This window comes from Gymnodraco acuticeps, unplaced genomic scaffold, assembly GCF_902827175.1.
Source record: "Gymnodraco acuticeps unplaced genomic scaffold, fGymAcu1.1, whole genome shotgun sequence".
NCBI classification, from domain to species: Eukaryota; Metazoa; Chordata; class Actinopteri; order Perciformes; family Bathydraconidae; genus Gymnodraco; species Gymnodraco acuticeps.
In genome coordinates, this window is record NW_022992253.1 from 63,421 (window position 1) to 77,146 (window position 13,726).

At 39.3% G+C, this 13,726-nt stretch overlaps 1 long non-coding RNA gene across 1 annotated transcript; it reads left to right on the forward strand.

The window, feature by feature from the left end:
- Positions 1 to 10,413: 10,413 nt before the first annotated feature.
- Positions 10,414 to 11,747, forward strand: LOC117540291. The gene is made up of 3 exons (XR_004568146.1): positions 10,414 to 10,462; positions 10,862 to 11,037; positions 11,130 to 11,747. It is a non-coding gene; the product is annotated as an uncharacterized LOC117540291 (long non-coding RNA).
- The last annotated feature ends 1,979 nt before the right edge of the window (positions 11,748 to 13,726 follow it).

The following is a 13,726-nucleotide window of genomic DNA, read 5'->3' on the forward strand; positions in this document are numbered from 1 at the left end:
TCACCTGATGGAAACAAAGAAGAAGGACGTTGAAATGTCCTTGTGGAGAGCGAGGCTGTGCAGGATGTGTGCAAAGTGGATATATTCACGTTCAACTCTTAAAGCTTTTATTGTCAGTTTTCAGTAGCAGCAGCTTGTAGGTTTAGAGAATGAGCTGCTGGCAGCTTGAAGTGAATCATGTCGAGGTGTCAAACATGATTTATCGTTAAGACCAGCCGATGGTCAGGTGCTCTATATTACTGCTTCAACTATGTGTACATGCTTATTTGTTATATGCAGAGTTGTTGATATTACAAAAGTCTAGTCAAATTGTTAATTTAATTCCACATAATAAATAACTTTTGAAAAATCCTGATCAGCTTCTTGGCTTGCCAGGAACATCTCATTTTACTCCATGCCCACTTTAGATTTTAACAAATTTAAATCAACATGAAAACAGAAGCACCCTTCTAGCAACTAGCAACACGTTTCAAGTGTTTCTGTGTTTAATTAAAATAAAAGCCGGCTTCTATATCAAGGAAATGGATCATCCCCCTCAGCGAGATTCTTACCATAGAGCTCATGACACATACGTCCCCCGTGCCAGTTTTCCAGTATCAGGTCCCAAGCTAGAAAAGCCTTGTTTTTGTTGTCATAACCCTGGTCATTTGATAGCAGACTGTGCAGCTTGGAAGCGAGAGCAGGCCGCCACTATGTCGGATGAGGAAGGGATTGTGCTATCACACAGTGGTGTTTTGGCACAGAGCGATTCTTCTCATCGTGATGGTTTCCGGAAAGCTCGTAATAGGCGTGCCACACATGCTCATTCTGTTTCTCTTCCAGGACCCAAGAAAAAGAGATTGTGTTTATTTTGTCTTGACCCTGGTCATCTAGTGGCAGAGTGTGTAGCTCGGAAGAAGCAGGTGGCAGCTTCCAAGCGGTCTATGGAAGAACCAAAAGGCCGGCACCCAGTTGCAATGCGACAGAGTGGTGAGTTGCAGTTAAGTTCTGCGTCCGTCTCTGAAGCGGTGAGGGTGGACCTGGCTCAGAGCGATGTGGATCTGTGTTCAGTGAGGGATGTGTGTATTCCATGTGTTGCTCCAATATCAGCTTCTTGCGAGCAGTATAACGTGTGCTTTATGCGACTTACATACTCAATACTGTGGCTAATCACCACAGGAGCAATTTGGGGTGAAGTGTCTTGGGGTTTGAACCTGTGACCACCTGATCCGAACACCAACGCTCAATCCACTGCACCACACACCTCCTACAAACCAAAAACAATGAAATGGCATTTTCCACCCTCTCTTATTGTTACGTGCCGCAGTTGGTGCTTGTGTGTGTGTCTCTCTCTCTCTCCCTGATTGTCTGCAGGTGCAGCCTCTCCCCCAGGTGCTCCCAATCCCCAATCAGGGCCTCCTTAAAGGACCTGAGGAAGCCTGCAGTGGCCCTCTTCTTCTCCTCTGGCTGCGTGTGTGGTGTGGTGTGGTGTGGTGTGGTGTGGTGTGGTGTCTCTGTGGGCCCTCTGTGGGCCCTTCTTACTTCTCTTATTTTTCATTTCCTCGCTCCTTGGTCTCTGTCTCACCGGAAGTTGATTTGTCTGCGCCATCTTGAGTAGCGTCCCAATGGCCTTATTTTTGCTGGAGGACCGAGGAGCGATAACGGAGGAGCTATAACCGAGGAACCACCAGACCATCCTCCGATGAAATCCTCAGACACTCGCCCCGCCCCCTTACTGTGTATCGCTCACTGATTGGACGAGGCAGTGCATGCACTGATCTGATGCTTCTTGACATGAGAGCAGTCACTCCTCAGTTTATACCGTGTTTTGTTTCAATTAATGTTTCATTTAGTTACAAATATGTGATATATCTGAACAACAAAGTGGTCAAAAATCATTTTCTTCATTTATTGGAAACATTTTCATGATCGCTTTTTTCGTTTATACATTTTAAGAATGGCGTTTATCTTTTTTGAGAATGAGTTCTTATTTTATTTAATGTATTTGGGTCTACAACAGATGATACAAATGTTTGTGTCAGTAAATGTGTGCTAACAGAGGCGGGGGTGTGTGTGGACACAACGGGGACAGAGTTGCTGTCAGACGATCAGCTGTGCAGCGTCGTCACAAACGGACGTCGCTTCACGTGACGCTCCGGAGGAAAGGACGTCCCATTGCTCTTAAAACTCATTTCCCTGCTTCTCGTGGTTTCCTTGCGTCTCTCCATGCTTCCCTGGAGGGAGGGACTAGACGCAGGGAAACGACGCAAGTGAGGGACTCAAGGAATCCATTTAACCGAAGTGAGAAGGACCCTGTGTGAGGCCTAGTTTAACTTGTGTTTTGTTTATTGTTAGGAAATGTGCTCCAGTTTACCTTTTTGTGTATTGTTTAATTTAATCACTTTCTTTTCGAAGAAAGTTGTTCTTAGTTACTTTAAGTTTGTTTTGCAAATTGGCTGGTGAGCCTATTTTCTTTATTAATTAAAGCATCACTTTGTGGCTTCAGCAGTTTCCTCTCCTCTTTCTCTCGCCCGGTTATTTTTGTGTTTAGTTACTTCCCTTTGTTCCCCTAGTTTAGGAACGTAACACTTATAAATAATAATATGCCCTTCATCCTGTTCAGTCAAACTGCCTCGTGGTTTCACAGGTTGATGCGTTCCTGTTCCTTCACTCCACCTGCAGACTGTGTGACGTCCTCAGTGCTCAGAGAGATCAACTGTTATTCTCCTCTTCATTTAAATGCTCTTTTCTGGTGTCAGTGGAATCTCGGCAGTGAAACAAATGTTTAACCGAAGTCTCTTTTAATGTGTACTTTTTTAAAACAAAACGTTGTTGTGTAATGGGTGTTACTGGCATTTGGCTCATCATGCATATTAATAATCTAAAGAGGAAGGAAATATAGTCTTTTAACAGCCTGATATCCGTCTTCTGCTCATTGAGGAAAGGCATCTTTGAACACGTCGTTCCTCTTTCACTGTGAGTAGAAACAGTTTATTGATGTAATGATTCTGTAAACCTCCTGTGAACATTATTTAATCTGACATGTTTTATAGTCTCACAGAGATGAGAGGAGCAGCTATGAGTCTAACTGCAGCAGCGAGTGGATTAGTTGTCTTCCTGCTCTCTGTGTCAGGTACTGTACATCTACACTTACATTCATCACATGAACAGAGGGGATTCTGGGAAATGTGGGACTCGTAAAATCAGGTCATTTGTGAAAATAGATCAGAGTTGTGTGAAATGCAAACTTCCCAGAAATATTATAAATATTAATTCTGTGTAGATTTTAAAGTTAGTTTTTAGTGTTACTTGTGATTAGTGGATATTGTGTTGGTCAACATCATTTGCACTTATCTTTTTCATGAAATGTCTTTGTTCAAACAACTTTTACACGCTGTAACCTGAGAATAATGTTCATTCATGACTGTTCGCTCCTCACCATGTGAACACATTTTGCTTTGTTTTATTTTTAAGATAATAATAATAATACATTTTATTTCTATAGTGCTTTTCTTGAACCCAAAGAGGCTTTAAAGAGGACACTGGTTAAAGAATTGCTTGTCGTTTTCAATAAGTTTTAGTGTTTTTAAGGGATATTCTCCCACAAGTCATTACATGCTGTCTATCAACTTCTCTTATGTCGCAATACCTCTGCACCGAACTCTGCAAGTTCCCACACTGTGAGTTTAAAGCAGTCTTCTTCTTTTTCTAATCTGTATATCTTCCTGCTCTCTGTGTCAGGTACTGTACATCTACACTTATTCATCACATGAACAGAGGGGATTCTGGGAAATGTGAGACTTGTAAAATCAGGTCTCATGTGGGAATAAGTGGATCGGGGTTGGATGAAATGCCAACTTTCCAGAAATATTCCATATGTTTTATGTAGCTTTGATGAAACACTTAGATGTTACCAAGTTGTAGTAGTTTTTTAAGTGTTACTTGTAAAGGATATTTGTACAAATATCTTTCCTGTGTTGGTCAACTTATCTGTGTGCTTATTACTCTGACACGCTTCAAACTGAGAATATTGTTCATTCATAACTGTTCCCTCCTCTTCATGTTATAACATTTTGCTATGTTGTATTTTTAAGATGAGCCTGGTTAAAAAAACGCTTGTAAAAATGTTAGTGTTTTCGAGGGATATTTTCTAACAAGTCATTTCATACGGTCTCAACTTCTCTCTTGTTTACACTCTGCACCAAACCCTTCTAGTCCCTTCTCTCCTCTCTAACCTCAGTGTTATATTCCCACACTGAGTTAAAAGCAGTCTTCTTCTTTTTCTTATCTGTATATCAGACAGAAGCTGCTCACACCTCAGTGCTCTGCATTCATTGTTATTGTTCACACTGACCTCAGCAGCAACCTGACTAACTAAGTGAACAGAGAGGGAACTGTACAAGAAAAGCACATATTTATACATTGAATAATATTCCTAATCTTGTACTGTTCATGCAGGCATCTTAACACATCGTGTTTGGACTTATGGTCTGGTTTAATTTAGCAACAAAGTCATACATTAGTATTAGCAGCAGTTATCAACTGCCTTAAAAGGAATTAACAAGTGACTTGATGTGCTCCCCTTCTCTAGTGTATCAAATGTATATATTTTTTACATTTTAGAAACTCAACTTCCATAAAAACATGATATAGTTCTCATTATCAGTTCAGCTCTAGTTAGATAGATTCATGTTTATAATAATGTCTGCTGATAATTGCAGATCTTGAAGTTCTTGTTACAAAAACTCCATAAACACATTTGTAGTTTGATGCACTGTTTGTTATTAACCAATTGTTAACTTAAGTTATTCACTTTGATCATAGTTTCTGGTGTGCTCTGTGTTTCAGTGGTTCAGGGTCAGCGTGGCTGGGGAGTGAATTACACTTCTACTGAGATCTGTGCAGTGAAAGGATCAACAGTGCAGATAAACTGCAGCTTCACATACCCATCTAGATGGAAACGTGGTGAAAACACAGTTGAGAAAACCTTCTGGTTGACTCAAAAGGAAGGTGCTGAACCTGTAGATCTGACCACAGACTCAGAGTACGCAGGTCGTGTAGAGGATCTCTGTGAAAACAACAACTGCACTCTGAGAATCAGAAACCTGACAGAGAGCGACTCAGCTCAGTACAGGTTCAGGTTCAAAACAAGCAAAGATGCATTCTGGGGTATTCCAGTAACTTTGTCCGTCACAGGTATCTGAAAATGTCCTGAGATATTTAAAATGTTATTTTAATTTATATTTTTAAACATGATGTTTTTTTTGTGAAATTATACTTTTATTCAGATCTCCAGGTGCAGGTGAGCAGATCAGGATCGTCTACTCTCCTTCAGTGTCTCAGCAGTTGTCCACCTGGTCATACTTCTTACATCTGGTTTAAGAACAGACAGAAAGTGAAGGAAGAGACATCTCCTTATGCAGACTTCAGATATGAGTCAGCAGACAGTTATTCCTGTGCTTTGAAGGGATATGAGGACTTCCCCTCTCCTTCAGTGTGTGAGTTCACTCAAAGTCTTCCACTGACATAATGACATTAACATACAGTATAACATATATCATCATTGCACTCATTTATCTATTTACCCACCAGAGGCCGCCAGCAGACATGGCAGTGTGCAAAGACACTGAACCAGGGCTCTAGGTTTTCTGTTTGATTTTAAAATAGGTAAAATATAATCTTGCTACGAAGGATGCTACTAGAAAGAAGAATACACGAGAATTATGAAGGAAACTTCTTCCATGACATAAAGATTAACTCTTTCCCTCAAAGTGTTTAGACTTCTGATAAAGGATGGAATCCAGTGAACTCTGTGTTTTATTAACCCTTAGCTGCATAAGTGGGTCTTTTTTTGACCCGGTGAGGTGGTTTTTATGAAGTATCTTTGTAATTACATTTTTATATAATTTCATATTCCAGCTATTCCTCAAAAAACATGTTTTGGAAATCATGCCATTCAAATTGTAAATGTTATACATTTAAAGAAATTGTAGTTTTTGTATTACTACCCCAAGCTTCCATAACTGGGTCAAAAATAGAATAATTTTTTTTTTCAAAATGTAAAAAGTTTCTAAAATTATAAATCTTATCCATTTTATCTTAAAAACCATCTTATCTTAAAAACCATCTTATCTTAAAAAAAAAAAAAAGAAAAAAAAAAAAAGAAAAGTGGGGCGGTGGTGGCAAAGTCGATAGGGACTTGGCTTGGCAACTGGAAGGTCACCAGTTCAAGTCCCGGCAAGACCAAGTGCTACCGAGGTGTCCCTGAGCAACGCACCGTTCCCCACACTGCTCCCCGGGCGCCGTTCAAAATGGCAGCACACTGCTCCTAACACTAGGATGGGTCAAATGCAGAGAAACAATTTCCCCACGAGGGATTAATAAAAGTCCATCTTATCTTATCTTAAATAGTGAAAAATTAAATATAAAATATTTCTAATGTGAACCCAAATATAATACTAAATATTATACAAGTGATTTGTCTTAACCAAAATTACAAAAATGGCATAAAAACACATATTATTCTAATAAGGGTCCTTTTTGACCCACTTATGGAAGAGTGTAGGGTCCAGTCACTCGTGCATCTAAGGGTTAAACTATTTCTCATTTAAAATATCCTCCACCGTGGAATTAAAATGTGAAATGTGTTCATGTTATCTCCTCCAGATGCTCCAAAGCTTTAAAATGTTTTGCATTGTGTTGCAAACTGTTCCTGCTTTGTGCCTCTGGACATTTGCAAGTTGACATGATATCTACTTTAATGTTAATAACTTTAAACACTTATCCTCCAGATGCTCCAAAGCTCCCCTCTGTGTCAGCGAGTCCCTCTGCTGAGATAGAGGAGGGCAGTTCAGTGACTCTGACCTGTAGCAGTGATGCTAACCCAGCAGCTAACTACACCTGGTACAAGGAGGATGAAGACTCTTCAAAAGCTTCAGGACAGATCTTCACCATCACTGACTTCAGAGCTGAACACAGTGGGAGTTATTACTGTGGAGCCCAGAACAAGTTAGGACGTAGTAACTCCACCTTACATCTGAGGGTTGTGGCAGGTACGTTTTATGCATTAATCTACTACCACACACTTATCAGCTTGTTTGTTTTCAGTCACATTGTCTGGGTAGGAGGCTGAAAAAGGAGTACATGTTCAAATGTACTTTTCCGGTTCGGGATAGGGCTTGTTTCCTTTCTTTTACAAGAGGAAATAATTATCAGTTTCAGTATGGGGTGCAGTCATTCCCTTTGTACTCAGAGTGAGAGTTGTGTCTGTTTTGTGAAGCTTATGCCAAGTGCAAGTGCCCACAGGCTGAGAGATATTCCATCAGTATTGAGAAGGAAATAATGAATGGAGTATCATCACCCGTTCATCACAAAACTAACAATGTCATGAATGTATTTGAATTGGTTCCAGCTTATTGAACATTTGACAAGTGTTTTTCTATTAACATTACTTTTAAAACAAATGATAGTATATTTTTTTAGAAATAGGAAGGTTGAAAATAAAGCAGCCTGTCCTCCTACAAAAAACGACCATATAGGTCGATTGTTCAGCAGCTTAATACAACCCAGAGTCACGTTTTAAAGTGTAGCACCTCTAGTGGTTGTGTAAGAAACAACATGCTCCCGTTGATTGCAAACGCTCCGGAGGGTCGTTTATTCACAAATAACCCTCTCTGTAAAATCCTAAATTGTGGAATAGTTTGGCCATTAAAATGCTTTTTTATTAGATTTCTAGCGAGAAGTGTATATTGTACTTTGGTAATCCACGTCCAGTGGAAGTGTAGGATCTATAGTTTGATAGATATTACGAAGATGATTTGAGGTCTCGCCAGGAGAACGTGTATATGCGACAGCTTCCATGTAAAGTTAGCGTCAACCCTCACGGGGTGAAAACAGTTTTTCCGGTCTCTAAGTTTTCATAATAAAACCGAAAGTATTCCCCTCACTGTCAAATGATTACACAGTGATATCTGCATTACTCATCCACTACAAAACATCCGTTTATCCTTGTTAATTACACAATATTGATTGGTTTAAATTGTGTACAATACTTTTGTGTTTTTAACCTTCGATTCAGAGAAACAAATAGTTTTTTAGGAGTTTAGACACTACAGTTTCCGAAGACACTACACTACCCAGAATCCCCAGCTATCGTTTGGGACTACAACATCCGCCTTGCTTTACAAACCCCGTGATTAGTCCTCAAGCTCTGTGATTGGATGTTGGAGTGGCAGTGCGACAAGGTTACGCCGAGCGTCAAACAGCTCTTTGAAATGGAACGGAACGACGGCAGACTTTCCAAAACTGGAATTCAATCAATCAATAGGATACGGCTGTAATAGGCCTAAGGCCTTTTAGTCGCTCATAAATAAATAAGTAGATCACTGATTCTTTATTTACTGTGGATGCTGGCAACAGTCACATAGTCCAAAGTGAAGGTGATGTTTGACCAGTAATGGTCGAGGCGGGACGGAATTGGACGGGTCCAGTCCAGCCCCCCCCCCCCCCAGAACTACAAATGCTGGCTATTGTGTGTTTCGCAACATTTTCTATGGCACGTCTCTACTGGGAATTGTAATTTTAAAAGACGTTTTCGTATTTCCCACAATTAGAAGTTGCCCGTATTAAACTGTGTACACCCCTGGAGGTTTAGGGGATATCAAATTTAAAACAGATAATTAATAAATGGGTGAAAATTGATTGTGTCCATAATGGGCAGCAGTATCTTCTTGATATTTTATATTTCTATCATGCCTTCTACTTTCCCCCTATTTTGTATGTAGGCTACTCCATCCATCCATCCATCCATCTTCTCCCGCTTATCCGTGGTCGGGTCGCGGGGGTAGCAGTTCCAGCAGAGAGCCCCAAACTTTATTTTCCCTGGCGACATCAACCAGCTCTGACTGGGGGGGTCCCAAGGCGCTCCCAGGCCAGCGAAGAGATATAATCCCTCCACCTGGTCCTAGGTCTACCCCTTGGTCTCCTCCCAGCTGGACGTGCCTGGAACACCTCCCTAGGGAGGCGCCCAGGTGGCATCCTAACTAGGCTACTCTTAATATTTAAATGTTTTCATCAAATATAACTTATTCAACAACAAAATTCAATAACGTGCTTTAACCACTAGGCGGTACGGGTTAAAAACCAGTGGTGTAGTTAATGAAACATAATAATATCAAACATATGACTATTAACTTTATTGTGAAATTAACACAGAAAGGTAAAGGAAAATACAGTTTCAGTCTCTCGATTTGAAGCTTATGCATTGTACCATGAACCTGTATATACCTGTAACAGTCAGCTGCATGAGGAGTTGGAAAGGTAGTTCAGTAAATCAGTAATATCTTTAAAAACTACAAGTCCCTTTATATCAGCTGTGCACCGTTATGGTGTAAATACAGACCATCTACTAATTGGATCAAATATAAAAGTCAGCCGAATTAGTGTTGATACTGCAAGGAGACGTATTGTGTGAAAATAAATGGAAGATGTTGTTTAATTGTTGATATATTTATGATCCACGTCACGTATTCAGTTTCGGTGGCATTTCTTCCAGTTTGTCAAGAAGTCTTCTCATCAGGGCTCTATAAATAAATATCTACGGCAGATGTGTAATATTTAATGCAGCCGACACATTGTACACAATTTAAACCAATTAATGTCGTATAATTAACTAGGATAAACTGATGTTTTTTAGTGGATGAGTACTGCAGATATCACTGTTAAATCATTTGATCATTGGTTTTATTATGAAAACGTTGAGACCGGAAATACTGTTTTCAACCCGTAACTTTACATGGAAGCTGCCGCATACCTCAAATCATCTTCGTGATATCTATCAAACTATAGATCCTACATATCGACTGGACGTGGATTCTAAAAGTACAATATACATTTCTCGCTAGCAATCTAAAAGCATTTTAATGGCCAAACTATCCTACAATTGTATTTGTGAATAAACGACAGTCTGTAACGTTTGCAATCAACAGGAGCACTAGAGGGCGAAAACTTTAAAACGTGATTATAGGTCGTATTAAGCGCTTGAACAAACAACATATTTGGTCGTAATAAGGGCTTGAACAATCGACCTATTTGGTCATATGAGTTGGAGGACTTGTTGAAATAAAGTGTTACACCCCCTGCATTACTCCAAAGTGCCCCTAGGGGTCCTTGTATCCATATTAAGGACACACCGCTGTATTAACTGTCTGTTCTCTGTTGATCTCTGTTTCTCAGGATCACAGAAGCTACTATCTTTTGTAACAATCCCTGTTGTTCTCCTGGCTGTCATTTCTCTCTCTGTCTTCCTGTGGATCAGGTGAGCAGATCTGATCATCGTAATCATTGTTTGTTAAATCATTAAAAGTCTGTTTGTCTGATGTCAAACATTTGATCTTCTTTTTCTTTATAAACTCTCCTAACCAGAAGAGAGAGGGCTTCCAGAGACTCGTCTGAGCCTGAAGAGAGAGCGGACAACAGGGAAGAGGTGATAATAGATGCTTATGTAATTCATCTAGTACAAAATAAAACATATTACTCTCAATGTATAATGAGGAGTGTTTCATGGTCTTTAAGTGCTTATATAAAATGGATCTGACATAGAAGGACCTCTTGCTGCTCTTTTTACATCCTTCTAAAAAAAGTTAATTTCTATCACAATCTCTTTGATTCTCCTCTTAGACGTTCAAGTTCATCCAGAAGTTTTCCTATCTTTTATCCTTTAATATTTCTGTCATAAAGCATCATGTTGATGAAGCAGGGATATTTTTCCATCATTACCACAGCTGCTGTTGCTTTGGCCTTTTCTGTCCTGGGTCCATTCCTCTTTAAATGAAATATCTATTAATGTGAAAATGTGTAGCTGAAAGTGTTTTCCTCCCTGCAGTGTGTACCTGATCAGCCGGAGCAGCAGGAAGACCTTCAGTATGCCAGCGTTCACTTCTCCAACAACCGGGCAGACCCTCTTTACTCCAACATGAGAGCAGCTCAGCCCCTCGGACACACGGAGCAACAGGAAGTCCCGGAGTACGCTGCCGTCAAGTTCAGCAGTGCTGCCCCGAGGTGAGCAGATCCTCACAGGAACATTGTTCATCTATCATTTAATTCCTTTTGCATTATTATTACCACTAAGAAATACATGTTGTATCTCTCAGGACCAGAGGTCAGGACTCTGAAGAGGATCCAGCTGTATTGTACAGCACGGTCAACACATCCAGATAAACACAGCAGACGTTGCATTTATGATCTAAAATGTCTGATTCTTTTACAGTAGAATGTTTAATAATCAGGTTAACTTAGATTTTTTTAAATAGATAAAATATGTGCTTCACCAAGATTATATATTCAACAGTCGTTATCTTATTTTATGTTTTACTTCGAGTGGGTCAGCAGTATTGAACATTGAATATTCACTCTTTCTATTTACATGAGTTTTTTTAAACACATATTATAGTATCATTATATTTCGAATCATGCATAGCTATTTTTTTCAATAAAAAATAGAAAAATAAAACTCACTGCAGTACTCCAAAGTACCCCTAGGGGTAGGCAGTTGTAATTGTAAATATAAAAAAGTAACTTCAGCAACAACAAGGGTTGTGGTCCAACTGGCTTCCCACTGCCAGCTGTCTTTGTTGGAAAGCTGTAGATATGAAATGAGTTATAGAAGACATTAGGCAAGGCAAGTTTATTTATATAGCACTTTTTAACACAAGGCAATTCAAAGTGCTTTACAAAAAATGAAAGACATTAAGAAAATGGCATTTTTAAAATCAGTCATTAAAAAGAAAAGCTAATAAAATAAACATTAAAAGAAAAAAATACATGAATAAAAGTTTCAGTGCAGTTTAAGATGTGAATAGTTCAATTAAAAGCAGCGACAAAAAGAAAAGTCTTCAGCCTGGATTTGAAAGTAGTCAGAGTTGCAGCGGACCTGCAGGTTTCTGGGAGTTTGTTCCAGATATTTAGAGCATAATAACTGAACGCTGCTTCTCCATGTTTAGTTCTGACTCTGGGGACAGAAAGCTGACCAGTCCCTGAAGACCTGAGAGATCTGGATGGTTCATAATTTAGCAGGAGGTCAGAAATGTATTTTGGGCCTAAACCATTCAGTGCTTTATAAACCAGCAGCAGTATTTTGAAATCTATTCTTTGACACACAGGAAGCCAGTGTAAAGACTTCAGAACTGGAGTGATGTGATCCACTTTCTTAGTGTCAGTGAGGACTCGAGCAGCGGCGTTCTGAATCAGCTGCAGCTTCCTAATAGATTTTTTAGTGAGACCTGTGAAGACACCATTGCAGTAGTCGAGTCTACTGAAGATAAAAGCATGGACAAGTTTTTCCAAATCCTGCTGTGACATTAGTCTTTTAAACCTAGATATATTCTTTAGGTGATAGTAGGCTGATTTAGTGACTGTTTTAATGTGACTGTTGAAACTCAGGTCAGAGTCCATGACTACACCTAGATTTCTGGCTTTATCTGTTGTTTTGAACATTGCAGACTGAAGCTCAGCGCTAACTTTGATACGTTCTGCCTTGGCTCCAAAAACCATTACCTCAGTTTTATCTTTGTTTAATTGGAGAAAGTTCTGACACATCCAGTCATTGATTTGTTCAATGCACTTACTCAGTGTTTAAATTGGAGCATAGTCTCCTGGTGAAATTGTTACGTACATTTGTGTGTCATCTGCATAGCTATGGTAACTTATTTTGTTGTTCTTCATTATCTGAGCCAGTGGTAGCATGTAGACGTTAAAGAGAAGAGGCCCCAAGATGGAGCCTTGAGGAACCCCACATGTCATATTTGTCAACGCAGATGTGTATTTACCTATAGAAACAAAGTTGTTTCTGTCCTTTAAGTAGGATTCAAACCAGTTTAGAACTGTTTCCGAAAGTCCCACCCAGTTTTCCAGTCGGTCTAGTAATATGCTGTGGTCAACAGTGTCAAACGCAGCACTGAGATCTAATAATACTAACACTGAAGTTCTGCCACTGTCTGTGTTTAAGTGGATGTCATTAAATACCTTTACAAGAGCAGTCTCAGTGCTGTGGTTTGGACGAAAGCCTGACTGGAACACATCAACACAGTTATTCAAATGCAAGAAATTACTCAACTGTTGAAAAACAACTTTTTCAATGATTTTACCTAGAAATGGGAGGTTTGATATGGGCCTGTAATTGTTCATTACTGAAGCATCTAGATTATTCTTTTTTAAGAGCGGTTTAATGACTGCAGTTTTCAGGGCCTGTGGAAAAATACCTGAGTGAAGAGATTTGTTTACTATATGAAGTAGATCTGAGGCCATGCAACGAAAAACATCTTTGAAAAATCCTGTTGGAATAACATCAAGGCAGCAGGAGGAGGATTTCAGAAGTTGAATAATGTCCTCCATGTTTTTATCATTAATCTGATGGAATTGTGTCATGGTGTTTGAATTGATGTTAGTTATACTTTACTGTTCATTGTTTTTAAAGTACATTTCTCTCCTTTTTCATACAATATATCTTCATCTTGGTCTTCTTCTTGTCCTGACTTTAATATCCTAACCAGTACTCAATAGATTATCATAAAATGGTGTTCATGTACATTCATACTTTTACAAATTTATTTTGAGTGTCTTGTTTTTGTGACTTTTAACCTTTGGATGGTCTGTCTTTGCATTTGGTTCAAATAGTGGTGCTCCAATGAGAACTCTTTATTATTTGAAGGATGACTTTTAATTTGACTACTATTGGATTGAGTGACATGCA